The sequence below is a fragment of the Pinus tabuliformis genome, chromosome 5_2 (assembly GCF_031772625.1).
Source record: "Pinus tabuliformis cultivar Carrire ecotype Pingquan chromosome 5_2, CPIR1, whole genome shotgun sequence".
Lineage (NCBI taxonomy): Eukaryota > Viridiplantae > Streptophyta > Pinopsida > Pinales > Pinaceae > Pinus > Pinus tabuliformis.
The window spans coordinates 199735498-199762777 of record NC_142306.1 but is presented as its reverse complement, the minus strand read 5'-3'; positions in this window follow the sequence as shown (position 1 = coordinate 199762777).

Here is a 27280-nt window from a genome sequence, read left to right as displayed (position 1 = left end):
ATGATTATAGATCCATGTTCTTGTATAGTGCTATGCTACTGTGATCTTACAGGTACTCTGTGAAGCTGGGCGTGCAAGGGAACAAGTAGCGAAAGACTATCAAGGAAGAGAGGAATCGAACCAGGAGATTAGCGCAAGACAGAGGTTGGTCTTCTATGTTCTTCTCTATCTATACTTCATAAAGGAAAAACGAAAGTAGCTTTACTTTGTTTGTTTCTAAGGCAGCTGTCACACCTTAGTGGGATAAGCAGTTCTGAGTAGACACTTTTCCCTGTAACATCATCCCTGCTGGGATCAAAAATAGAACTTGCGCCATAATTTTCCTGCAGGCCCACTTAGTGAAGCCGACTCTTTTCACTAAGCTCCATCATCTTGTTGCAATCTCAACAAAGGTTAGGTAGGAAACTTTTTCCTTTACTTTGCTGGTGCCATGGTGGCCTCTGCGAAGATGAATGGTCTATTCGACCACTCACCCGACCTAGGCAGTTGAAGTCAACAGAATCATAGAGTTAACGTTATTTGGCAATTTCTCGCTTTCTCATAAGAGGTTTGCATGCCCCCAGGTATAGAAAATTTTTTCTAGGTTACCATATGAAAGCTCCCCATCCACGTTGCAGACAAAATGCTTCCTTGGTGATGTCTACCGAAATAGACAAAGGTGAGTGGCGCGATTGCCTCCACTCACATAACTTTGACGAGGGAATCTTATTCCAGTCTAATACCATTTTCCTAAACGGATGGGTGTGTCAGACTACTCATATCTCCTCCACGGAAACCTACCCTATACCCAAGGTTTTCCTGCCGAGACAGACCAGGGTGCATGCCCCCTGGGTTTCAGTCATGTCCTCCTGAATCACTCGTGCTCTTCAGGTGGACAGACTGGAGATTGATGAGACATTCCTTGCGTGAAAAGACCATTTAGGGATGGTATTTGACTATTAGCTATGTGTGAGCCGGGAAACGATTGCTGGTCTACGAGCTTGACCACTCTGCCTTCATGCAGAAAACACATTACTCTAAAGAGTGAGGAGACAATGGCTCCCATGCTATAAATATAGTCGTGTCCAAGGAGTATATTATAATCTAGAGGTCTTTGGATTACCATTACGTTCATGTAAAAAATTTTCCTTCTCAACGTTATGGGCACATTGGGAAGGATCCCTAATGGTCAACTGGTTCCTTTGTCGAAGCCTGTCAAATTTCTCATCTCAGGCAGAAGTGATGGCGAACCAAGTGCTTCCCAAGCAATTGAGGAAAGTATACTCACAGAAGCCCCTTCATCTATGATGGTACCGACCATGATCATCTTGTAAGCTTGTACAATGATTCAGAATGGTACATTGGACGGTACCCGGGGTCTGCCTAGTAGATTCTAATCGAAATAAATGACTACGTTGCTTGGAGGTGGGACCGAATAGACGGCCGGATATGACTCTGATGAACTTCCTTCCTGTGGTAAAGGAATGGGTAGACTGCCCCCATGTTCATTGGAGTCTTTGTTTACGAAAAGGATTTGGACAGTGTCGTTCTCATTCTCTTCGGTAATTGTGTCATCTGAAGATGGACCTTCCGAAGACGTTGGGTCCCTATAATACTAGTGATTACCCCATTACTATTGTAGTTATACCCCTTATTAATATTGTTGTGCCCCTATTGCCCCCATATTGTTATTACTGTGCCCCATAGAATCCTTCTATTATTATTTTTGTGGCTTTATATTATTATTGTTAGGTCGGCTGGATTATATTTTGACTCCTTAGACTACTATATATAGAAAGGAGGTTTTGTCATTTGAATCATCCAAGAATTGTTCATTTATGTAATGTAAAGGAGGTTTCCCCCTTGAAGAGGCTGAATTCTAAGGCGTTGATCTATCTTTTCTATATTTTCTTGAGCTGGTTTCATAACATTTGGTATCAGAGCTTTGGATTCTAGGGTTTCGCTGCTCCAAACAGGTCATCATGGAATTTTCGCTATAACTTCTTTTCTGCAATGTTTCAGAAGTTGTAAAAAAAATCCATTTGAGAAGAAATCACGCTGAACCTCGGGTCCAAATTTCAGAGTTTTTTGCGCTATATTTGCAGAGATATGATCTGAGGAAGTTGGTCTTTTTGCAGACTCCTGAATTACATTCCAAACAGGTGACCTGGGGAAAATCGTCATAACTTTCTCTCTGGGGATCAGATTGAAATTTCATAAGAAGGTACAAAAAGAGGATGGACTGAATCGTCATAACTTTCTCTCTGGGGATCAGATTGAAATTTCATAAGAAGGTACAAAAAGAGGATGGACTGTAGTTTCTTGTATGCATTTTTTAGATCCAAAGGTCGAAACAGTGACTCACAGCACGTCATACAAGTTCGCTCTACTGAACTAGTCTATAATCAAGTCACTTTGGGAGATTTCGCATAACTCTTCCTTGGAGAATCCAATTTAGGTAAGACTTGTGGCATTGGAAAGAGGATGCAGAAGTCTACTACAGGTCGCAATTTCAGAACTGGAGGATCTGAAATTACATAGATACATCAGATTCAATATCAGGCTTCTACAAAGTGAAAAAAGGTGTGTAGTTTTTTTTAAATTTTTGCGTAAGCTTGGTTTGAAGGAATTCAAAGGGCATAGTAAAGCATTATTATCGGTAACTGATGCCCTGAGGAAAGAAAATTCAAACACCTAGTAAAGAACCTGAAAGCTCTAGCATGACTCATGAAGAAGAGGAAGAAATTCTACATGATATATCAAAATTACAAGAACAAGTGCAACAAATGTCACGCTCACAAAAGCCAACAGAAGCTAAGATAAATGGCATGGAATCTAATATAAAGGGCATGGAAGCTAAGATGGATGATTCGAAGATAGATTTGAAGAGAGGCATGGCAGATTTGAAGACAGATTTGAAGACAGACATGGCAGATTTGAAGACAAATTTGACAAATTTTCTACAAGAAATACTTACTAATGTTGAAAAGGCTCTAAAGGAAACTCATGATGTGAACAAAAGAAATGTTAATCATGATTCCATAGACTCTAATGTTGGATCAAAGACCCACCATATTCCAAAAGTCGATATGAGGAAGTTTGATGGCAAGGATCCCGCCACATGGATATTACAGATGGAGCAATTCTTCGATCTCAATAATGTGCAAAACACACAAAAAGTACGTATGGAAACTTTATATTTGGAACCAAATTAGTTTGTATGGTATCAATGGCTTTGCTCTCGTAAACAATTTATCACTTGGGCAATTTTTACGGAAGAATTGATAGCACATTATGAGGATACAAAAAGCAACATTTTTTTAGCCAATTGATAAGTCTCAAACAAAAGGGTTCAATAATGGAGCACATTGAGGAGTTCCAAAAATTGAACATAAGGGTAAAAGATATTCCAGAGGAGCATAGGATTGATGTGTTCATAGGGTCTTTAAAGGATAATATCCAACATGATGTTCGCCTTTGGGAACCTGATTCATTAGAGAAGGCATTCAGGTTAGCAAGAAAAATGGAAAGCAAAATTATGGCAACTAGGAAGCATACCACTCACAACTATAAAGACGGAAGTGTTGTTGCCCCTAGTCTTCCACAACCTATAAGGTTGACACCACAACAATTGGAAGAAAAAAGAGCAAAAGGGCTTTGTTACAGTTGTGATAGCAAATACACTAAAGGTCATAAGTGTGCTGAGAAGAAATTATTCTACATAGATTGTGAAGAGGAAGAAGAAAAGGAGCAAGAAAGGTCAAAAGAAGAGGATATACTCCAGGAACAAAGCCTAGATGAAGAACAAATAAATCCACCATATCTTGTAATGCATTGGTGGGAATTACCACTCCTCAAACCATCAAGATAGAAGGAAAATCAAGAAGAAAAAGGTAATAGTGTTGATTGATTCAGGAAGCACCCACAATTTTATTCATTGTAAGGTAGCAAAAGAATTGAATTGCTTCCTATATCCAGCACCAGAGTGTCAAGTGATGATTGCAAATGGAGGAACAATAAATTGCTTGGAAAGTGCCATAATATCAAGCTATCCATGGGAGAATATGTATTGACTAGCCCAATGCTTTCCATTCCAATGGGAGGTGCTGATGTTGTACTAGGAGTCCAATGGCTACAATCCTTGGGTACAATAGCTTTTAATTTTCAAGAAATTTTCATCAAATTTTCTACGGAAGGAAAGGAAGTTGAATTAAGGGGTATTGCAGGGAAACCAGGAAAGATAATCAGCTCTAATGGTATGACAAAGCTTCTAAAAAAGGAGCAAAGAGGTGTAATTGCACAATTATGTTCGCTAGATGTTTCCACATCGTAATCATCTATTTCTCCAGATCTCCAAAAAGTCCTGGACAATCATTCCAAGGTATTTGAGACTCCCAAAGGTCTCCCACCTATGTGTGATCATGATCATGCTATTCATCTGATTCCAGGAAGTGTTCCTCCAAACATCAGGCCGTACAGATATCCCTATGTCCAAAAGAGTGAAATTGAACGTATGGTTGCAAAAATGCTAGAGGCTGGTATAATTCAACCGAGTCAAAGTTCTTTCTCTGCTCCAGTAGTATTGGTGCACAAGAAGGATGGATCATGGCGCATGTGTCCGGATTATAGGGAGCTCAACAAGCTCACTATTAAAGATAAGTTCCCCATTCCTGTCATTGATGAATTACTGGATGAATTGCATGGATCAATTTACTTCACCAAGTTGGATCTTTGTTCAGGATATCATCAAATCAGAATGAAGACTGAAGACATTCCAAAAACAACATTTAGAACTCATGAGGGTCATTATGAATTTTTGGTCATGCCTTTTGGCCTTACCAATGCACCTTCAACATTTCAAGGTTTGATGAATTCAATTTTCAAACCATTCCTTAGAAAATTTGTGTTAGTATTTTTTGATGATATACTAATCTACAACAAGTCTTGGAAGGATCATGTTGAACATGTTGACAGGGTGCTACAACTATTGGAGGAGAAACAATTATATGCAAAAAGATCCAAATGTTTCTTTGGAGTCTAGGAGGTGGAATATCTGGGTCATATTGTATCTCATGAAGGAGTTAAGGTAGACCCTAGAAAATTAAAGCCATTAAGGAATGGAAAATCCCCACATCCATAAAGCATCTGCGAGGATTTCTCGGGTTGACAGGGTATTATCACAAGTTTGTTAAGAATTATGGGAGAATAGCAGCACCTCTAACAACATTATTGAAGAAAGATGCATTTTCATGGACTGCGGAAGCAACAAAGGCCTTTGAACATCTTAAAGAGGCAATGTGCCAAGCACGGGTCTTAGCTACACCGAACTTCACAAAAACCTTTATTGTGGAATGTGATGCTTCAGGAAATGGAATTGGTGTTGTTCTAATGCAAGATGAAAGACCCATTGCTTTTGAAAGTCGTCCAATCAAGGGAAAGTTTTTAAGCAAAGCTATTTATGAGAAGGAAATGTTGGCAATACTCCATGCACTTAAGAAATGGCGACCCTACCTAATGAGAATACACTTCAAGGTAAAAACTAATCATGATAGCCTTAAATACTTTTTAGAACAAAGATTATCCTCTGAAGAGCAACAAAAGTGGGTCACAAAGATGTTGGGTTATGACTTTGAAATCATCTACAAAAAAGGGAAGAAAAATGTGGTGGCAGATGCACTCTCAAGAAAGGATGAGGATGTGGAAGCATTGTTGTGCGCCATTTCTATTATCCAACCAGATTGGATAAACGAAGCAAGGGAGGAATGGAATAATGAAGAAGAAGTGTGGGCACTTATTCGAAAGTTACAACAAGATTCTAGTACGTCTGATACATTTAGCTGGAAAAATGATTCGTTATGGTACAAAGATCACTTATACCTCTGTAAGAATTCCCAGCTAAAACAAAAGATTCTTATGGAATTGCACACTTCTCCCTTAGGAGGGCACTCAGGATTTTTAAAAACTTACCACAGGGTTAAGAAGGAATTTTTTTGGGATGGCCTTAAATCAGATATTCAAAAGTTTGTGGCAGAATGTTTGGTTTGCCAACAAAATAAAGTTGAAACAATTAAGACATCGGGTCTATTACAACCTTTATCCATTCCAAGCCAATGTTGGGAGGAGGTTTCAATGGATTTTATCACAGGTTTACCCAAGTCTGAGGGAAAGAGTGTCATCATGGTGGTAGTTGACAGACTTACCAAGTATGCACACTTTTGTGCATTATCACATCCATTTAAAGCCAGTACAGTTTCTACTAAATTTATGGAAACAATTCAAAAGCTACATGGAAACCCAAAGATTATTGTAAGTGACAGAGATCCCATTTTCATGGAAATTTTTGGACAGAATTATTTTCTTGTCTTGGTACTCAGTTAGCTCATAGCTCATCTTATCATCCTCAATCTGATGGGCAAACTGAGATAGTAAACAAATGTTTGGAAGGATATCTTCGTTTCTTTGTATCTGATAAACAGACACAATGGGTCAAATGGTTGCCTCTAGCTGAATGGTGGTATAACACTTCCTTCCATACAACAACAAAAATGACCCCATTTATGGCACTTTATGGGTATCAACCACCATCCATCACATCATATTTAAGAGAAAATTCTAAGGTTCAGGCAGTGGAACATCACATCGAACATCAACAACAAGTCCCCCAACTCTTAAAGGATAACCTCGTGTTGGCACAGAATAGAATGAAACAACAGGCAGATCAACATCGCAGTGAAAGAAGTTTTGATGTAGGTGATTGGGTATTCCTACGGCTACAACCATATAAGCAAATGTCCCTCAAGCAAGATAAGAAGGATAATAAATTATCACCAAAGTATTATGGTCCATACAAGGTGTTTCAAAAGATTGGTACTATGGCATACAAATTGGAGCTTCCTGCAGCTTCTCGATTGCACCCATTTTTCCATGTTTCATGTTTAAAGAAGGTTATAGGCGACAAGCTCCCAGTTCAAACAATATTGCCAGAACTTGACGAGGAAGGAAAAATTATATTGGAACCAGAAGTAGTCACAGAAACAAGAACTCGACAGCTACGAAATCAATCAATTAGAGTATCTTATCAAGTGGAAGAACTTATCCACTGAAGATTCCACATGGGAGGATGAGAATTTTATGCAGAAGTACCCAGAACTACTCAAGCGTTGAGGACAACAATTTTTTGAAGGAGAGGGGCATGTTGGGTCCCTATAATACTAGTGATTACCCCATTGCTATTGTAGTTATACCCCTTATTAATATTTTTGTGCCCCTATTGCCCCCATATTGTTATTACTATGCCCCATAGAATCCTTCTATTATTATTTTTGTGGCTTTATATTATTATTGTTAGGTCGGTTGGATTATATTGTGACTCCTTAGACTCCTATATATAGAAAGGAGGTTTTGTCATTTGAATCATCCAAGAATTGTTCATTTATGTAATGTAAAGGAGGTTGCCCCCTCGAAGAGGCTGAATTCTAAGGCATTGATCTATCTTTTCTATATTTTCTTGAGCTAGTTTCATAATAGGTCGACTGCCACCTCAACCTTTTTACTTTCGTCTGGTATGGGTTCAGCGGGTTTATCTTCAATGGCAGATGCTTCAACCAACCACAATGGCATGTCAGTCATATTTTCAACCAGTGACGGACTCAGCAGGAGTTTCTTATATCCAAGAGGAAGCCTTAACGGTGAAGCCAGACGGTCATCCAAAGCTCTTTTAGCTTCGTCTAGGAAGGGACAATGGTGGTGATCACCTTCACACAGTTTACAAGGAAATGTACATTTCCTTTTTTGTCCAAATGCTTCACTTTCACTAGTTTATGGTGTACTTTCAACATGGTCTTCAGAGGTTGATGACACCGGGTTGTGCAAACGAGGAGACCAGTCCCTTAAGATCTGAGGGATGCAAGGGCAATCTCGGTGGTAGTGGTCTCCTTTGCAAATGACACATGGCGATTTAGGCCTGGATGGTGCAATGTGTGGATTTTCGCTAGACGATGCATGGTTGCCCCCTTTTGCCTTTGGCTCCTTCTTCTTCTTCTCTTTCTTCTTCTTCTCCTTCTTCTTCTTAGTTACTTGGTTTTGGGCCTTACCGGCTTTATCAAGGGAAGAGGAAGGAGGAGAGGGAGAATCAGATGAAGTAGAAGGTTGGGGGGTAACTTTAGTATCATCTAGTTGCCGACTTGATTGTTCAGGAATCACAGTGTTTTGAACGACGGAGGTCGAGAAGAGCCATACGGGCAAACCAATTATCGATCCTAGAAGCAACAATGTGGCCATATGAGGTGCACCAACATCTCCCCAAGAGGAGAAATGACTAGGATTTCCTCTAAGGGGAAATCCTTGGTTGGTGGACTCCATTTTTCTCAACCTAAGGCCAACATGGGAATGGTGATATTATTCCGATAAAAATAAATTTTAGATGCTTTGACACAACTTGTTTTTTCAATTTTTAAGAGTCGAGAAAAAACAAAAGATGACTCTAGTCGCCTTCGATTTTTAATGACCTTGAAGTGACAAGTGCTCAGATGGACCTTTTCTTTTAAGGAGTCTGAAAAGCAACGAAAGAGACTACTCTGGAAATCTAGACATAGGGATTACTAAACCAATCGTAAAACTACAGAATACCTTTTACGATACGGCAGTCAATCTTCCCGAATGTTGTGTTTAGTGCATTGTGATCGATAGGGCGGCAGACACGGCTTCCTATGGATAAAGGATATAGCCTATTGTGGTATCCCAATATATACTCGACGGTACATGGGAGCACAAGTCTGTACTGGCACTTTTCGTCTCAAAGAGGAGGAATCACCCAATCGGTAGTGAAAGCGACAGTTACCAGGCTTTACGACGCTGGAATACGTCTCTAGCCTAGACTCTAGATGTTGTGCGTTAGGTTCCAAAGCGTTTTTAGGTTCATTAAATTTATTTTACAGTTGATCTTTCTTAAGAAATTTTCCTTCCAGGTTCACCACGTGATGTAGATGTACAATTCCTAAAATGCAATCTAAGATGATAAACAATCGTTTAATCTTCTTTTTGCAATGAAAATCCTAGCTACTAAAGAAAGAGAGACGTATTCTTTCAACATAGAGCAGAGAGCACACACTAGATGCACTGTCCTAAATCAAACCAACAAGTAGTCTAAATGCAAATGCACATGCATGTATTTGTTTTTAGCTTTTTTAATGTGTGAATGACAAGAAGAATGCTAAGTGCAAATCTGAATTATTTTTCAAAGTGACAGTAATAACAAATTTCTCTTCAAAAACGAAAGGAAGATAATGACGACACTTTACTATTTTGAATTGAAAACTACCTTCGACACTTGAAAAACTACTAATTCAAATCAAATACAAGAGTAACTGTATAGTCGACCATCAAGAACAATATAATTCCTTTCTTTGACTGAAAACGATACTTTCGACACTTTCAAATCAAAAAATGACAGTTCGACTATTCTACTACTTTGTAAAAGAGAACTGAAAATGGCAGAAAATACATAAAACATTCACAGTTCTTTGCACAATGGAGGTGGAATGATGGAGAGGAAGGGGGTTTCCACAGTGGTATACTGATCACAGACAACAAAACTCCATAATAGAGCTGAAAAGAATGAAGAAAAACCAAGATCTGGAGGTAAAACTAGCCTTTTCTGATCATCGCACCTGTAACAAAGGGAAACAGGGATGCATCCCACCTACCGCACATAGGAAGTGTAATGCATCCAGGTTTCCTTGAAGAGAGGGTGCGATGGTACAAGGACGAGACTTTACTTGGCTCTTGATCACAGTTTGCAACTCAGTTCAGGGATTTAGGCCGAGCAAGTGATGTAATAAAAATCATAGGGGTTGATCTAATGAGGTTACTAGGGCCACCATTAGGGCAATTATAAGGTTTGCAAATCGATTGTTCAGTTTATAAACAAAATCCGGAGATAGACTGAAGTAGCATTGATCTACTTTGCACTTGCATAGCAAATGCAGTTCGAAGGCTAGCTGGCTTGACTTCAGGCTCTGTCTGTAAGTTTATAAAACAAACAAATATAGAAAAACAAACAGTCTATTCGCTCCCCAGAGGAGTCGCCATTTTGTTATCGGGAAATCTAATGTCCACTCGGAGCTGCTAGTCCCACTAAGACTGGCAGCTATCTTAGAAACAAACAAACTAAAACTACTTTCGTTTTCCTTTATGAGAAATAGATGAGAGTAGAATGAAGGACACCAACCTCAGTCTTGCGCTTGGTTCCTTGCTCGGTTCCTCTCCCTTCTAACATATCCTTGCCGCTTCTCCTTCGTCTACCCAGCTTCAAAGAGCACCTGTGGAATCAAAGCAGCATAATACTATCGAAGAACAGATATCTACAATCATAAACAATATAACACCAGATGTATATTGACCACACAAATGCATATATCATCAAACATACAAGAAAGTGGAGGAAAACTTGAATAGATTTATTAATAATCAAGAATAGCAAAGAGGATTACAACCAATTGTTCTGACCCAGTGTCATCCTCCAGCATGAAAGCCATTCTTTCATCTCATGAAAAGCTTAGATCACCTAACACTATGATATTCCAACAAGAAACCAATAGCACTTCTTTACAAGATACAAAATTCCAGCCTCTGGATCTCTGGGATGAGGGATCCATATATAGATGATTGCAGGGGGGTGAGTCAGCTTCTAGAATTCTGATTAGTGTCCTCTCTCTGATAGTTCTTGATTCCACTTGGAGATTGATGATCTCTTACTCATCCCTGGGTGAATTCAGAGAGGCAAGTATCACAGGAGAAGTTTCTGGAAGATTCCATGATCATCCAACTCGCAAAATGCCTCTGCCATTTGTCCACTCTCGCCCATCGCACCCCATAAAACTGTTTTTTCAGTATGCATCGCACCTCCCGCGTGCTTTAGGTGGGATGCATCACACTTCGACCATGGAGCAAGTGAGATGGTCCAGTTTTTACCAGTTCTGAGCATTTTTTCATGGAGAACTTCTGGGAGATGATGTAATCAGTTGACCTTGTTCTTTTAGGGTATGGAACAACACTTTTAGGGACATAGGAGCCCTTGGTTTATGGACATGTTTGATTGGGGTTTCAGTGCCCAAAAATGTCTATAACACTCGGTAAGAAAATGTACCCCATGGAAATGTAAAAGTGTTTTTGTCTTGATCCTCAGGTGTTATATGTATCTGGTTATATCTACTAAAGCCATCTAGAAAAGAAAAGTACTTTTTACCAACATGGGTATTGAGTACCTGATAAATGAAAGGAAGGGGGAAGTAATCTTTGAAAGTGGCTTTATTTAATTCTCTAATTTCAATGCAACTGCGCCATCTCCCATCTTTCTTCGGGACTAAGACTAATGGAGAGACCCACTGGCTATCAGAAATGGGATAGATAAAATCAACATCTAATAGTTTTTGCAATTCTTCCTTTACAACACCTCTTAGAGCTAGCTTCATTCACCTCTAGGATTTTTAGATAGGTCGGGTTCCATCCTGAATATAGATATGGTGTGTACAAGTTTCAGGAGGGATGCCTTTCATATCCTCATAACCCCATGCAAAGGCATCAAGATGGTTTCGCAACAAATTCACAAGTTCCTCTTGTTGAGAAGGGTCCAAGTCTGAATTGATATACAAGGATTTACCTAGACTAATCTCAACAAGAGTAGTGTCGGGCTCCAGAGTACACAAAGGTGTCGCTAGAGTTGGTGATGATGGAGGTAGAGAGTCATATCCTTCTTGAAAATCTAGACAAAAAATCTGACTTAATGACTCAAAATTAAGCATGGTGTCTAGATTGTTTAGGAAGTCTTGAATCTCACCCTCCTGTGAGGACTCATTATTTTGATGTATCAATGAAACAAGCTAGGTCTCCTCATCACTACTATAGTCCAACCATAAAGTGTCTCGAAGCTCTTTTATAGATCTAGTAGGTGGATATAGGGTGACTTTCTTTCTAGAATATCCATGGGAAATATGCATATCACTAGAATGACATCCAATATAAGCATTAGTCGTAGCAAGCCATGGTCATCCCAAGATTAAGGGATTCCCTCTGTTGGGGGGAAAAGTATCTAATGCAGAATGCCTCTATCCCACTCTGAAGGTGATAGTACTTCAGCAACAACTGAATGCAAAGCTATTCAAAGTTTCTTCTTTATGAGATGAGAGAAGGAAGAAAAGGATGATCTACTAACCGTTATCTTGCGCTAATAGTTGATCCAGTCTTCACTCCTTGCTACTTGCTCCTAGCTCCTTGCCCTTTCACCAGCCCAGCTACACACAGATCCTGTAAAAGCACAAGAAGAGGAAACTACAAGAAGCATACATCCATAATCGATTATAGGATTAGCATAAATCAAATATACAAGCATCTATTCATCATAAAGACACATGCATATAGAATAACCTCAAATACTTTATTGATAATAGAAGTAAAGTTCTGAGAGAGTTACAACCACAATGGGCCCAATCCAGCAACACCTCCCAGCTGAAAGAAATCTCCTCTTCACCTCCTTCAAGCAAAACACCCAATAGCTCTATACACAAACCAACAGCACTTCCTTACTTGCACAAAATTCCAGCCTCCTTAGACCTCATGAGAGAGCTCTATATATAGGAGATTTGGAGAAAGGATGAGTCAGCTTGAGGCTGGCATAAAGTTGACTAGTGTCCTCTCCCACTTTAGTTAATCTTCAGTTCTTGAGTCCACTTGGAGAATCTTGCTTCCACTTGGAGATCAAGACCCTCTTACTCATCATAGGGCGAATTCCTTGAACCAAGTGTTAGTTTGGAAGCTTCCTGGGCAGTTGACACCTTGCAGAATGACTGTGCCACTTGGCCAATCTCGCCCAGCGCAGGTAGCCTTCATTGATTTTGACCTTCAGCGCAGGTACAAGGAGGAGTAGTTGACATTCAGCGCAGATGCTCAGTGGAGCAACTGACATGATCCAGAAATACCCTGTTTTTGAGTGTTTTCAAGTGGAGAACTGATTTTCAGTGCTGTGGTTTGCAGACCTTGTTCCTCTAAGGGTAAGAACAACATGTTTAGGGACTTTGGATCCCTCAGATTATCGACATTTCATGCTCCATGTTGTTAGGCACAAAAATGTCTATAACAGTTGCCCCCTAAAGTATGAGGTCGTTTACCGGGTGAAATGCTTTATTAGGAGGATCCGAAGTTCATTCAATCGCTGAGAGGTGCCCTGCAATAAATTACAATACAATACATTATTTTTCATTCTGCTTTCATGATCTAGTTGAGGCGGGCATTCCCATGCTCAGCTTTATAAATTCATTTTGGTACACATAACAGACGACCGTCTGATGATAGAATGATAATTCTCTGCTGAAATTATCATCCTTTGGGTAGGATGATCATCTGCTGCAATAGTGTACATATCCAATGTCTTTATATGTCCTGAAAATATATCGCAGCCCGGATGGATGAAACTAGATCCGGGGTCTTCAATCTCGTTCGATCTTCACTCTAAGTACAAGTCGATCCATGTGATAATTGCGCTGAAGTCGAACATGGAAAGACATCGCTTGATTACTGGTCAATAATGTAAACCGTTAACAAGCGCGAGAGGAATCACCAATAATGACAATGACCCTCAAGGTACTACAGTACAATTCACGTGGTGTGAATAAAGGACTTGGCATCGAACACCACGCAAAATCTTCTGGTCGAAGGTCATTAATGTATACCTATCGCCGGAAGTGAGAAACTTGCCATTGAGGCATGCAAGCTTCAAAGTACTGGGGCGGGTGTTCCTAGATCAACTTCTTGGATAATGAGCTGAAGTCGACAAGAAGCGATCCGTCAAAGGAGGGCCTTAATGAATCCCACATCAGTGACACGGAACGGAGCTAATGACTTTAGTGGAGGTGAAAACAATCTGTGAAATATGATTCAGGGTGGCGATCATGGGTGGATGAAGGATAATGTATGGCAGTGGATGGGACACGGTTGACTCTTTCTGAACACATCTCTTGAACATATAACGACACTGATGTGATGGATCGGTAGCATTACCCCAAATACGGATGGTTTGGCGAAGACCATGGTGATGAGACCGGTGAATGAAACAACCCAACCCGATATGATATGGAGGACAAAGTGTCATGTTCAAGAGTGACTTGCTACCATCAAAGCTTTGAGGTTCTCCCAATTTTTCCCCAGTCATTTCTGACCAGTACCTCTTTATTTTTGTCAAGCTTGAGGAGGATAACATATGCTTGTTCTATAACCTGCCCTTTGGGCAAGCCCATTGCTATGTTTTAACGAGCCTAGCGATAGGGAAACTCGTTCTCGTCTAAAGACAAGTTTGTCGCTATTTAATCATTTTAACGAGTCTAGCGACAAAGACAACTCGGTCCTTTTCATCTTTAGAGAGTCTGAAAAGGTACAAAAAGTTAACTCCAAAATTCCTTTTTCGTCATCTAATCCCTTAAGTCCGAAAAAGTATAAAACAATACAAAAGGGATGAATTTTCGATAACTTTAACGAGCCGAATAAAACAAGCGCTCGACCTTTTTGTGCAATAATCCCTCAGGTCCAAAAAGATTAAAATCTAGAGGAGGGATAGCTCTTCCGGTCTTTTTAACGAGCTGGAAGGCCAAAACTCGGCAAACTTTTCATATTTTACGAGTCAATTGAAAAGAGCTCAAAGAAGACTCGTCTTTTGAGGAACGAGTGATAAACAGGGATAGCAGCAGATTCCAGGTGCAGGTTGGAATTTTCCAATCACGGCAGTGTCACAAGGATGGCTAAGTGGAATCACTCTTCGCAGCTGTTCCTCAAAATGGGTAAACAATCATATGGAGGTGAACGATTGGCCAAATGAAATGGAGGTGGCAGGTGCAAACACGACCAAGGTTTTTATGGCTAATAAATTTACGATCACAATGGTTATTTACCGGAATAGGTTCATTTTTTAATGAGCTTGAACTCTGGAGGAAACTCTTGCTCAAAAGCTTATGTTTATTTTTTAACGAGCATGAACTATGACGCTAAAACTGCTCGGATCTCGCTTTTCTATTTTTTAACAAGCATAAATTCCGCGGTAAAACTGCTCGATATACCAGTCATAGGATAAGAAATGTCTTCCTGCAAGATTTCAATTTTTATAGAGCTTGCACCTCACATAAGCTATGCTCCAAATTTGGCAATTTTTTGACTTTTGCCCCACATCCTTTCTTTATGCAAGTTTGGAAACGGCTAATCCTACGAGTTTAAAGGGTTAGACCTACAGGTTTAAAGGGAGGACCAAAAAATTAAAAAAAAAAAAAAAAAAAATAGTCGTCCCTTGCTTGCACTCCAAAAGGTTGCATGCCCCCAGGTATAAAGTACGATTTCAAGGTTACCCCTCAATTTGCAGGTTAAACAATCGTTCTACCGAGAAAGGCCTACCTCTTTCAGGTTATCCAAAAAATGGTTTTATTTGTTGCCGCAAATGAAACTCTTTCTTCGGCGATGTCTATCATTAGGTTACTCAAAGATGGTTACTACTTGTTGCAGCAAAGGAATCCCTTTCTTTGGAAGCTGCCCCTACTTATCCTCTAAAACATTAGTTTTAATGGGTGAGGCTTGCCTTTTACCCAAAGATGGTTACCATTTGCTGCCGCAATAGAATCTCTTTCCTTGGTAGCCTACCTGTTTAGACAAAGGTGAATGACTAAAATCATCAAACACATAACTTTGACAAAAGAGTCCTGTTCTAGAACAACCCCTCTCCCATCCATGGAAAAGGTATGGACTAGTCATACTTTTTCGCGGAAATTATACCTTATACCCAAGGTTTCCTCTGCCCGAAGCAGACCAGGATGCATGCCCCCTGGGTTCCAGCCCTATCTTTCCGAATCACTCGCACTCATCGGGAAGGAGGACTGGGGGTGGAGAAATTTCTTGGGTGAATAGACCATTCAGGGTTGGTATTTGACTATTTGCGATGCGTGATCCCAGAAATGAAAGTTGGTCTACGAGCTTGACCATTATTCCTTCGTGTGGAAATCACATTGCTCTAAAGAGTGAGGAGACTATAGCTCCCATGCAATATATATAGTCTCGTCCAAGGAGTAGGTTATAATCCAAGGGTCCTTGAACGACCATCACGTTCAATTGAACGGTCTTCCCTTTCAATGTAACAGGTACATTGGGGAGGATCCCTAATGGTCGACTGGTTCCTTTATCAAAACCCGAGAGATTTCTTATCTCAGGTAAAAGCGCCGGAGAACCCAGTGCTTTCCAAGCAACAGAGGAAAGGATACTCACAGATGCCCCTTCATCAATGATAGTTCCAGTCATCACCATTCTATAAATTTGGACTATGATTCTGAATGGTATACTGGCTGGTAACCGGGGTCTGCCTAGTTGGTTCCAATCAAAGGACACAACCAGGTTGCTTGGTGGTGGGACCGAATATACGGTTGGATACGACCCTGACGATGTTCCTTCCTGCGATAAAGGAATGGGCGCATTGCCCTGATGCTCATCAGAATCCGTGTTGATGAAAAGAATCTGGATGGTGTCATCCTTATTCTCTTCCGTGAGGGTGTCATTTGAAGATGAATCTTCAGTGACGGTGTCATTTGAGGATGAAACCTCTGAAGGAGGAACCGGGTCAACTGCCATATCGACCTTTAGACTTTCGTCTGGTCTGGATTCAGTAGGTTCATTTTCAATGACTGATGCTTCAGCTGACCCCTTGAGCGGGCCAGCTGTATTTTCAACCAACGAAGGACTTGGCACGAGTTTTTTGTATCCAGGAGGAAGTACTACCGAAGAAACCGGACGATCTTCCAAAACTCTCTTCGCTTCGTCTAAGAAGGGACAACGGTGGATGGCGTGACCGCCTTCACACAGTCTGCAGGGGGATTTTTCTCCCCCTCTTTGTCTTGAACCTTCACTTTCGCTGGTTGACGGTAAACAATCAACATGGTTATCAGAGGTTGATGCTCCCGAATTGTGCAGACGAGGGGACCAGTCCCTTAGTATCCGGGGAATACAGGGACAATCTCTATGGAAGTGGTCTCCTCTACATATGACACATGGCGATTTAGGCCCGGTCTGTGCTGTGTGTGGATTTTTGTCAGATGTCTTTTGCTTGCCCCCGGTCGCCTTAGGCTCCTTCTTCTTCTTCTCTTTCTTCTTCTTTTCCTTCTTCTCCGTAGGAGCTTGGATTTTGCCAGCTTTACCTTTTGAAGATGAAGGATTGGAGGAAGGGTTAGAGGAAGTAGAAGGCTGGTGGGAGGCTCTAGACTCATCTAACTGTTGACTCGACTGCTCAGGAACCATGGTGTTCTGAACTACACTAGTTGAGAATAGCCAAACAGGCAGGCCAATTGTCAGTCCTGGAAGCGACAATGTGGCCATGTGGGGCGCACCAACTTCTCCCCAAGAGGAGAAAGGACCAGGATTTCCATCATGTGGAGTTCTTTGGTTGGGGCGTTCCATGTTCTCAACTCAAAGATCAACGCGGGAATAGGAGGTGATTATGTTCCGTTTAAAATAAATTTTATAACGACGCTTAGACACAACTTGCTTTTTCACTTTTTAAGAGTCGAGAAAAAGCTAAAGATGACTCTAGTCTCCTTCGATGTTTTAACGAGCCCGAAGTGACAAATGGTCGGATGGACTTTTTCAGTTATGGAGTTTGAAAAAGGCCAAAAGAAACTGCTCTGGAGTTCTAGGCAGAGGGTGTGCCAAACCTTTCGCAAAACCACAGAATACGTTTTACGGTACGAGTGGTCGATCTTCGTGAATGCTGTGTTCACTGCATTGCGATCAGTAGGGCGGCCGACACGGTTTCCTATGGATAAAGGCTTTGATCCTATAGGGGTCTCCCAATATATACGCGACGGTACGTGGGAGCACAAGTCCGTATTGATACTTATCGCTTCACCGTGGAGGAATCACCCAACCACTCAACGCTAAGATATCACGTTTAACGACGCCGGAACACGTCTCTAGCTTAGACCTCTAGATGTTTGCGTTATGTTTCAATGTGTTGTTATGTAAATTCAATTTATTTTAAGGTTGATCTTGTTTAGCAGTTTGCCTTTATGGATCACCACGAGATGTATAGAAACACTCCTGAATGCAATCTAAGATGATAAGCAAGCTTTTCAATCTTTCAACTTTGAAAACCTTAACTACTGAGGGAGAAGGAAGATAACACCTTTTCACACAGATCATAGAGCGCACACTAATGCACTTTTCTAAATCATGCAAACTGTCATAATGCACATGCACAATGCAAGTATTTCTTTTCTCTTTCTTAATGTTAATGAAATGCAAAAAGAAAGCTGTTGTATAACTTTGAATTCAATTTCAAGCGGAAGCAAACAAGTTTGTCCAAAATCGAAAGACACCTTACGATTCACTTGTTTCGACACTTTAGAAATATATGAATTCAAACCATATAACGAAAGTGACAAACTCAATCAGCTATGAACAGCAAATAAACTAACTCTTAAGATCAGAACGACACTTAATCACAGGTCTAGATCTAAGAGGTCAATGCAAGACTGGTTCACTTTCGTTATGGGAAACTGTAAATGACACAAGAAATACACAAAGAACAAACACAGTTTCTTTATACAACTGAGGCGGAATAATGACAAAGGAAGATGGTTTCAGATAGGCCCACTGACTAGTAACAAACAGCAAAAACAATAGTGAAAACAAGGCAAGACACAGCAGGAAACCTCAGTAACTCAAGCCAAGACTGGTCCAGCGCAGGTGTAACACTGCCTGTTTGACCTTCAGTGCAGGTAGCCCCTTCGGGAACTGCGCTGAAATGCAGACTGCCTTTGTACAGCCTGCAATGAAGAACGAGACTTTCGTCCGTCTTGGTTTCTGGGTCACAGATTGCTAAAAAATTCACAGTTTTTTCTCAAATCAGAAGCTATCAGTCAAGGACACACTAAGGGATGTAAAGGAGGATGAAAAGCTATCACTAAGAGCTTATTAGAGTCCTTGTGGATCAGCTCTTCAAATCATAAACTTGCCCAGAAACTGAGCTAGAGTATCTGCCCTCTACTTTGTGTCTGATGGACTCAAACACAGTTCGATTCGGTACTCCCTTTGTTTATGAAATGAATAGCAAGAAACACAACAAACCAACAAGATACGCTCCCCAGTGGAGTCGCCAATTTGTTGGGGGGAAAGGTATCTAATGCAGAATGCCTCTATCCCACTCTGAAGGTGATAGTACTTCAGCAACAACTGAATGCAAGGCTATTCAAAGTTTCTTCTTTATGAGATGAGAGAAGGAAGAAAAGGATGATCTACTAACTGTTATCTTGCGCTAATAGTCGATCCAGTCTTCACTCCTTGCTACTTTCTCCTAGCTCCTTGCCCTTTCACCAGCCCAGCTACACACAGATCCTGTAAAAGCACAAGAAGAGGAAACTACAAGAAGCATACATCCATAATCGATTATAGGATTAGCATAAATCAAATATACAAGCATCTATTCATCATAAAGACACATGCATATAGAAGAACCTAAAATACTTTATTGATAATAGAAGTAAAGTTCTGAGAGAGTTACAACCACAATGAGCCCAATCCAGCAACACCTCCCAGCTGAAAGAAATCTCCTCTTCACCTCCTTCAAGCAAAAAACCCAATAGCTCTATACACAAACCAACAGCACTTCCTTACTTGCACAAAATTCTAGCCTCCTTAGACCTCATGAGAGAGCTCTATATATAGGAGATTTGGAGAAAGGATGAGTCAGCTTGAGGCTGGCATAAAGCTGACTAGTGTCCTCTCCCACTTTAGTTAATCTTCAGTTCTTGAGTCCACTTGGAGAATCTTGCTTCCACTTGGAGATCAAGACCCTCTTACTCATCATAGGGCGAATTCCTTGAACCAAGTGTCAGTTTGGAAGCTTCCTGGGCAGTTGACACCTTGCAGAATGACTGTGCCACTTGGCCAATCTCGCACAGCGCAGGTAGCCTTCATTGATTTTGACCTTCAGCGCAGGTACAAGGAGGAGCAGTTTACATTCAGCGCAGATGCTCAGTGGAGCAGCTGACATGATCCAGAAATAGCCTGTTTTTGAGTGTTTTCAGGTGGAGAACTGATTTTCAGTGCTGTGGTTTGCAGACCTTGTTCCTCTAAGGGTAAGAACAACATGTTTAGGGACTTTGGATCCCTCAGATTATCTACATTTCATGCTCCATGCTGTTAGGCACAAAAATGTCTATAACACCCTCCTACAGGATTCTTTGGCTGAAGCACAATGAAATCTATGGGATATTCCCAAGAATCTAAGGAAACGATCACATCATCCAATACTCCTTCTGGCTTGATTTTAGATCTATCTACTAGTTCAAGCATAGTGGGAGTAGGACGAATATGGACCAATACAAGTTGATCCATGGTTTTATTGGTCATAACATTAATGGCTGCCCCTAGGACTATAAGTACATTGGGGACAAGGAAATCACCTATTTAAATAGAGACAACAGGGTTTTGGGGGTCAGTATATTTTTCCATGTTCATACATCCCATCATTAACTCTATTGCTCTACCAAAAAATTGAATGGTTTGGGGTTCCAATCTTCTCCTTCCTGGCTTCTTAAGGCAGAGTTCCCTAATGATTTTTGTATAGATGGGGATCTCTTTGATACATTGGAGCAATGGTACCTTTATAAAAAGGTTCCTAAGCTTAGAAGCTAGGCTAGAATGGGAATGGGGCCTTTCTTCTCCATAAATAACCTCTCTGAATAGGGAGGTCAGTTGGAAGAAGATGACAAGTGCTCAGAATGTACAAGGATAAGTTGAATGGTGTCATCTTTCCCAAAATGGTCAGGAGTTTCCTCCTCTCCTTTCTCATCAATAATCACCATGGGATGCTTTTGATTTTCTGAGGTTAACACTTCCGTGATCTCAATTGGAGATCATTGACTCCAACTGGTTTATTTTGAAATCTAGATTAAGAAAGCAGGGTCAGAGAACGGATCATCTGTACCACTTTATTATTAGGATTGGGTAAAGGTTGAGTAGGCAGCTGAGAAGGTCGAAACAGTGGAGGTAAAGGTAATGGCAGTATAGGTTGACTCAGCTGAGGTAATGATGGTTGATGCATTGGGTAAGGTGCATATGTAGGAGGATATGGTTATATCGGTGCGTGATATGAATTATGTTAATGATGTGAATGGTTTGGCCCCCTCCATCCTTGTTGCCAAGATTGGGAGGGTTTTCCATATTGATATTGATTCCCATGTTTCCAATGCTGAGAGTGACTAGTGTTAGGATATGAATATGAGTGTGCATTATAACCAAAAAAATGTGGTGGAGGTTTAGGAACCATACCTACACTTACCTGAGGCCAATTTCTTCGTGATCCCATATCATGTAATGATTCAGCTCAGGTTGTCCCCCTTCAAATACATCTTTCAGCCTAGGTAGGGAGGGACATTTTTCCATGGCATGGTTATCTACACAAATTTCGCATTTATTAGTCTCTTTAATATCTAGAGGACATTCTCTTAGAGGATGATTTCTTCTACATCTTGAACAGAAAATAGACAATATTTCTTGCTCTTCTACAAGTTTTTGCTGAAAATTCAAAGAGTCTATTTGTTTACTAACAACATTCATTATTTTAATTTTCATATTGTCCATTTTGTTTTCTAATCCAGTAATCGTAGCATCAGTAGATTCGGTTTTCCTGTTTTTATTTTGAATTCCTTTACCGGATCTATATTGGTTCCTTGAGAATTTCCTGCACAAGTCATAGATCTGATCAAAAGGTTTTTGAGCAATATCCCCTTGTCCTAACATATTTAGATTGTTCCTAGAATCATTAGTAAGTCCACGTAAGAACAAGGTTCTAGTAGTACCTATATTAAATTTGTGCTTTGACCTTTGCAAAATATACATGAATCTCTCCCAATAGTCCTCTACCATTTCATCATCATTTTGCACAATAGTAAAGATTTCATCTTGGATATCTCTAGTTTTACAATATTCTTTATATTTTGATAAAAAAAATTCTTGATTTTCTCCCAAGAATTTATAGTGTTTCCTCCTAGTCCCATGAACCAGTGGAGTGCTGCATCCTTGAGAGTTGCAGGAAACAACTTTAACTTTTGGGCATTAGATAAGTAATCATAACTTCTACACAAAATATCAAACTCAAATAAGAAAGAGTCTAGATCTTCATGTACCTTACCATAGAAATGAGGAAGAGCTGATGGTGAAATATTTTCATTTGTGCTTGTATATTAGGATTCACAATAGGGAATCTGAAAGTAGACTGTTCCTCATTTACCTAATTTTCACTACTTCCTCCTATGTGGTCTTCCATACTTTCCATTGTTGTTCTTCCACATGAACTGCTCTTAACAGGCTAAGAAGGGTGACTATGGATTCCAACAGTCCCCTTCTTCCCCTCTATGGGCTATGTCACACCTGAACTACTGCTACCAGAGCCTAGGTGGATTGTTCCTGCGTGATGAGTTTGAGTTTGTTTGGACTTTTTTCCTACAAAAGAAGGCCCAATATGAGTTTTGGTTTCATATTTGTTAGTGTTTCATTGGCCCCTAGTGGGCTTTGGACCCCTACCTCTTTTAGGCATCCATTTCAGAAAAAATGGCAAACGAAATTCAAAAAGTAAAAGCTACAAGTTTTAGAAATAAATTGGCACCTACGAACTCCTTCAAACAATAGAAGCACACTGCGGAAAAAGTGGTAGCAAAATTACCCCTATTTCAAAAAAATGGAAAATTATTACCAATACAAATCGCCTCCCCGGCAACGGCACCAAAATGTTGGGTGTAGGAATTGCGCTTCAGAAAAATCCTCAACACTTAATTATCAATCCAAGGGTTTCGTAAACTTAGAGGCAAAGCACAAGAAATGCCAGAAACGGTATGAAATTTTCGTATTTCTAATCCTACTTTTGAAGGGAATGTTTTGCAGAATCAGATAAAAAACAATTGGAAAGGCAATTTACACAATGGAAAATCTAGTGCTAGAATGTAAAACACAATTTGCAAGTAAATAAAGTAAAGAAATTCCACACAATAGAAACAATATTAAATGCTGAATGAAATGCTGAATGAAATGCTATGTTAATCTCCAGATGGATGATAAGCAGTCTGACAAGTGGGCCTTTGCAGAGTTCTGCCTTTCTTCTGATCTTTCTCCCACACAAACAACCTATCCTTGCATAGTTGCAATCTTACTTGCACTAGTGCAGGTATAGTATTTCTGTGTAAGAGTATATTCAATCTTCCTTACTGAAGACTTATGTCTGAGTGAAGGTTCTTTAAGCCTTAGGGCTTGGAGCACTCCGTTCCAGTGTCAAGACACTTGCTCATGCCCCGAAGCAGGGTTCCCTTTACTTAGTTTACAGTTTACTTTCGAAAGCTAAAAAGATATGATGAAAAGGAATTGCAACTGTAATGAAATTCTGAATTAACTAGCTGCAAGAAAGAAAATGCTTCAACTCATTAAACTTCATAAGGGAAATAAACTTCATGAGATAAAAAACTTACAAAATAATCAATCAATAGTAAGTACTTTGCATGTGTCAACCAGTTTTGGTACTTTACCCACAGTAATGATATTCTTTGCAAGTATAATTTGGTAGTTAATATAACTGCTTCTATATCTTTTTAAAGATGAACTTTTAATACCAAAAATAGTTACTTGATTTACTAATTCATTCACTTGCGAAATAATGGGAAATAAAATGTAGGTGAGTGATTTAATGTTTGTTGCAACGAATGACTGAGCGCGGTGCAAGCAACAACACGCACTGGCGAAGGAAAGAGTTCCTTGCACGATCTACTTTGAAAATGAATTAAAAGAGAAAGAAAGAATAAAGTAAATGCATAAAAGATATCTTATAAATAGAAATTAACACAAATACTCTGTAAACTACGGATCCATTCCACATATATGCTACAGAAGATAATTTAATTCAGAACTCAAAGATTAACAATTAAACTATTTCATCACACAGCTACTATGAAATAAACACACGGTCTTCCCAAATCATGAAAGCAAGAGGGGTCAACAAGCTAGGTTGGTCAGGCCCTGGCCAACCAGCTCGTTCCCCTTCTAAGGAACGAAAGCAATCAACACTTCAAATAACACATCAAAGATGAAATTGCACGTTGTGTGTGCAAACCATAATGATCCTCTTGTATTTACTTGATTTAGAAAATTACATTACGAAGCAGTCCAACCCTAGAATGAGGCGATAACCAGATTATATAAACCAAAATAATAACTGATGGTTCGCTAGCTTTCCTATCTACGATTTACATCATATATATCCTTCTACCCTAAGCTGTTTACACTAATTACAGATAATTTTTGTTCAGGACTCTCAGTCAAACAGACTTAGAAACCAAATTACAAAATTGACCAATAGTTATAACAACACGAGCTTCCTTGGTCCATGATCTATCTTTGGAGAAAAATTCCTGGATGCGCGCCACCTAATTTATTTTATTAGCAGTTAAACTCAGAGTTGAAGATCAAGATCCGTCCTCATGGAAGATAGCTCTCAGAATCTCGGACAGTGGTGGTGCAGGAATCTTCCTGCACTAGTCAACTCATACATTATTAACACTATGTTCCATGAGTACTTCTAGGAAATCAATATGAGTTGCAAGAATATGTAAATAACATGAAATCTACATAAAAAGATTAATAAATTGTTGTAGTAAATCTTAATGTAAACTATGAGTATGTGCAGGAAAAGGGTAACCATCTTGTACTAGTACAGGGAAGAAGGGTCTTATATTAAGGTAAAAGAGAGGTTGATATTGATGGAAATGGGGTAGAAAATAGGGAAATTTAGGATACCAAAACTACTCCAAACGGTTTTAGGTCTAGATGGGACTTATTATCAGGGAGATCCCGTGAATCTTAGCGGGTCCATCAGCGTCAAAATTTGTGGTCCTAGAAGGAGTGCCAGATGACAAGATGAGCCCTTGAAGTATGTTTTGAATTTCTACACATCTTTCATGACTTCTATCCAAATCACAACCCCGGTATGTTTCTCTAACTTTGTTGATTTCAATGTGTTGGTGAGCGTTATAGATGACTTATCCAAATATAATTTCAATGGTGATAACTGAACACCCCTATTGAGGCACATAGTTTCATTTGTTGGTTTCTATGATATGGATGATTTCCCCTCGAATAGCATTACCTATGGGTTGTTCGCTTTCATGTTCAAGAGGCACACAAATAAATGGTGTCACACATTACCCGCAACCTCTATACACTATTTCAATCACATGTTCGAATAATTATTTAGTGCTTTCATTCTTTATGAATGTAAAGAATTCAATCAAAAAAATTTAAAATTGTGAAAATCACCTCACTAATCTCTTGAGAATTTTCACAATTGTTTTCTTCATCACTGTTATGAACTTCCGAAAGATGAAGTTGACTAGGAATTTTTGGATGAAATATTTCGGTATGTTGTTCACATTTCTCAGAATCCACATGATTTAGACTCTTTCAAGCCTCTCCCAACATACCTCAATGTTAGAGCTTCTAAATCTGAGACAAACAAGGTTGTTGTCCCAAGTGACCCTTTGTCCCCTTCTCATCAAACAACTCTAGCTCTACAGGTTAAGGTGGGAGAAGTTGAGAATTCACCTGTTGATTTTTCACCATCTCCTCCTACCCCACCTGCTCAGGATTTATGCATATATTTGGACTATAATCTTGATGGTTATCATGTGGTCTCATCTCCTCAGCCTTCATCCTCTGGTTCCTTTGATCCTCTATATTTTGGTGTGTTGTATTCATCCGTTCTGAATTCCACATATGATGTTCATGAGGATCAAGTTTGGGATGGAGTTGGTGTTGAACAGCCAACCCGCGCTATCATTTCTTATGAGTATATGTGGGAGTCTAAACAAAAATTAGGGTGAATAATGATCTCCTTTATCAACACCTCTTCCACATTATCCTAACATCTTCCATGATTCTTCCATTTCTGTTCCATCCTGTGAAAAATCATTTGCAGATTTCTCTATTTTCGATCATTCGTGGAACACGTGGGATGCCCATTTTTCAATCAATTGTAAAGAGGACAAATCTCTCTTCCTAGATCCTCCCAATCTCTCATCTTACATTTTTGGAATCATAGAAGGTGAAACTTTGCGTTTTTCATCATCCCCTCTTTATGATTCGTTAGATCATGAGGATGTCATTGTCCATCATTTTGAGTTTTTTGATCGTGGTTGTCATGATATTTTCATTCATTTATCTAATCATGATTCTGATTTGTCTACTATAGATCTTTCTAGGCCACCAGTCTTTGAAGATCCATCTCCTGATGAATTGGAAACTCCTCAAGCTTTCGAGGAACTTCAACCCGAGTTGATGGTTATGTCAACTTCTCGTAGCCTTGAGGTTACTTCCACTTATGATCAGAAATTTGTTGAATCTCCCCAGGCTCCTCATCACTCTATTTCTCACACTGAAAATCAATTTATTTCAAATTTTTCACATCCTCCACTGGAATCACATGATCTTATTTCTCATGCATTGGAGGAGTCATACGTAGAAAGCACTATTGTGAAACGAAACTCTTTCTTTTTTCTTATGTTTTCTCATTTGTCAAGTTTGAAGGTGTGTACATGCTTGTCTTCCATACATAATGTGACAGGACACCATCATACATCCGCAAAGTGCCTTTCATGTGCTTTTGGTATTTACTTTTCTATGGATGCATTCAAGCTTTCAACATTTTGGTCCACATTGTTGCATCTTTCTTGTCTATTGGTTTTTCTGTATATTTTTCTTGTCAAGCATGTTGTTTCCTAGATGGGCCAACCAACGCATCGATGGATGCATTGGAAATATCACTTCACGTGAGTTGGCTTATTCTCTTCTTAGGTTAGGAGTAGTATTGTTTTCTTTTCTTGCTTGTTTCTTGATTTTGTTACTTCATTTTTCTTTGTCTTACTTTTTTCCTTTTTTTTACTTGCCTTTGCACCTATAGGTTAGTTTCCTCTTGAAACCATGTTTGGCTTCTTATACAAGCACTGTGAAATCCAAGAGGAAATTGTATAACTATAACACTTGGTCATCTATCTATTCCCTCTCTTTATGAGAATATTTCATTTCTTCTAGTCAATGATACCTTGATGGAAAATATGTTCCTTTCAGAGAGAGACATGGTGGAATCATGATGCTTTCAATCTTAACAAGTACCACCTAATCTAATCTGTTTTATATATTCAGTTAACCCTTGTCAACTCAATGAAGTAGAGTAAGGAGAGGGGGGAAA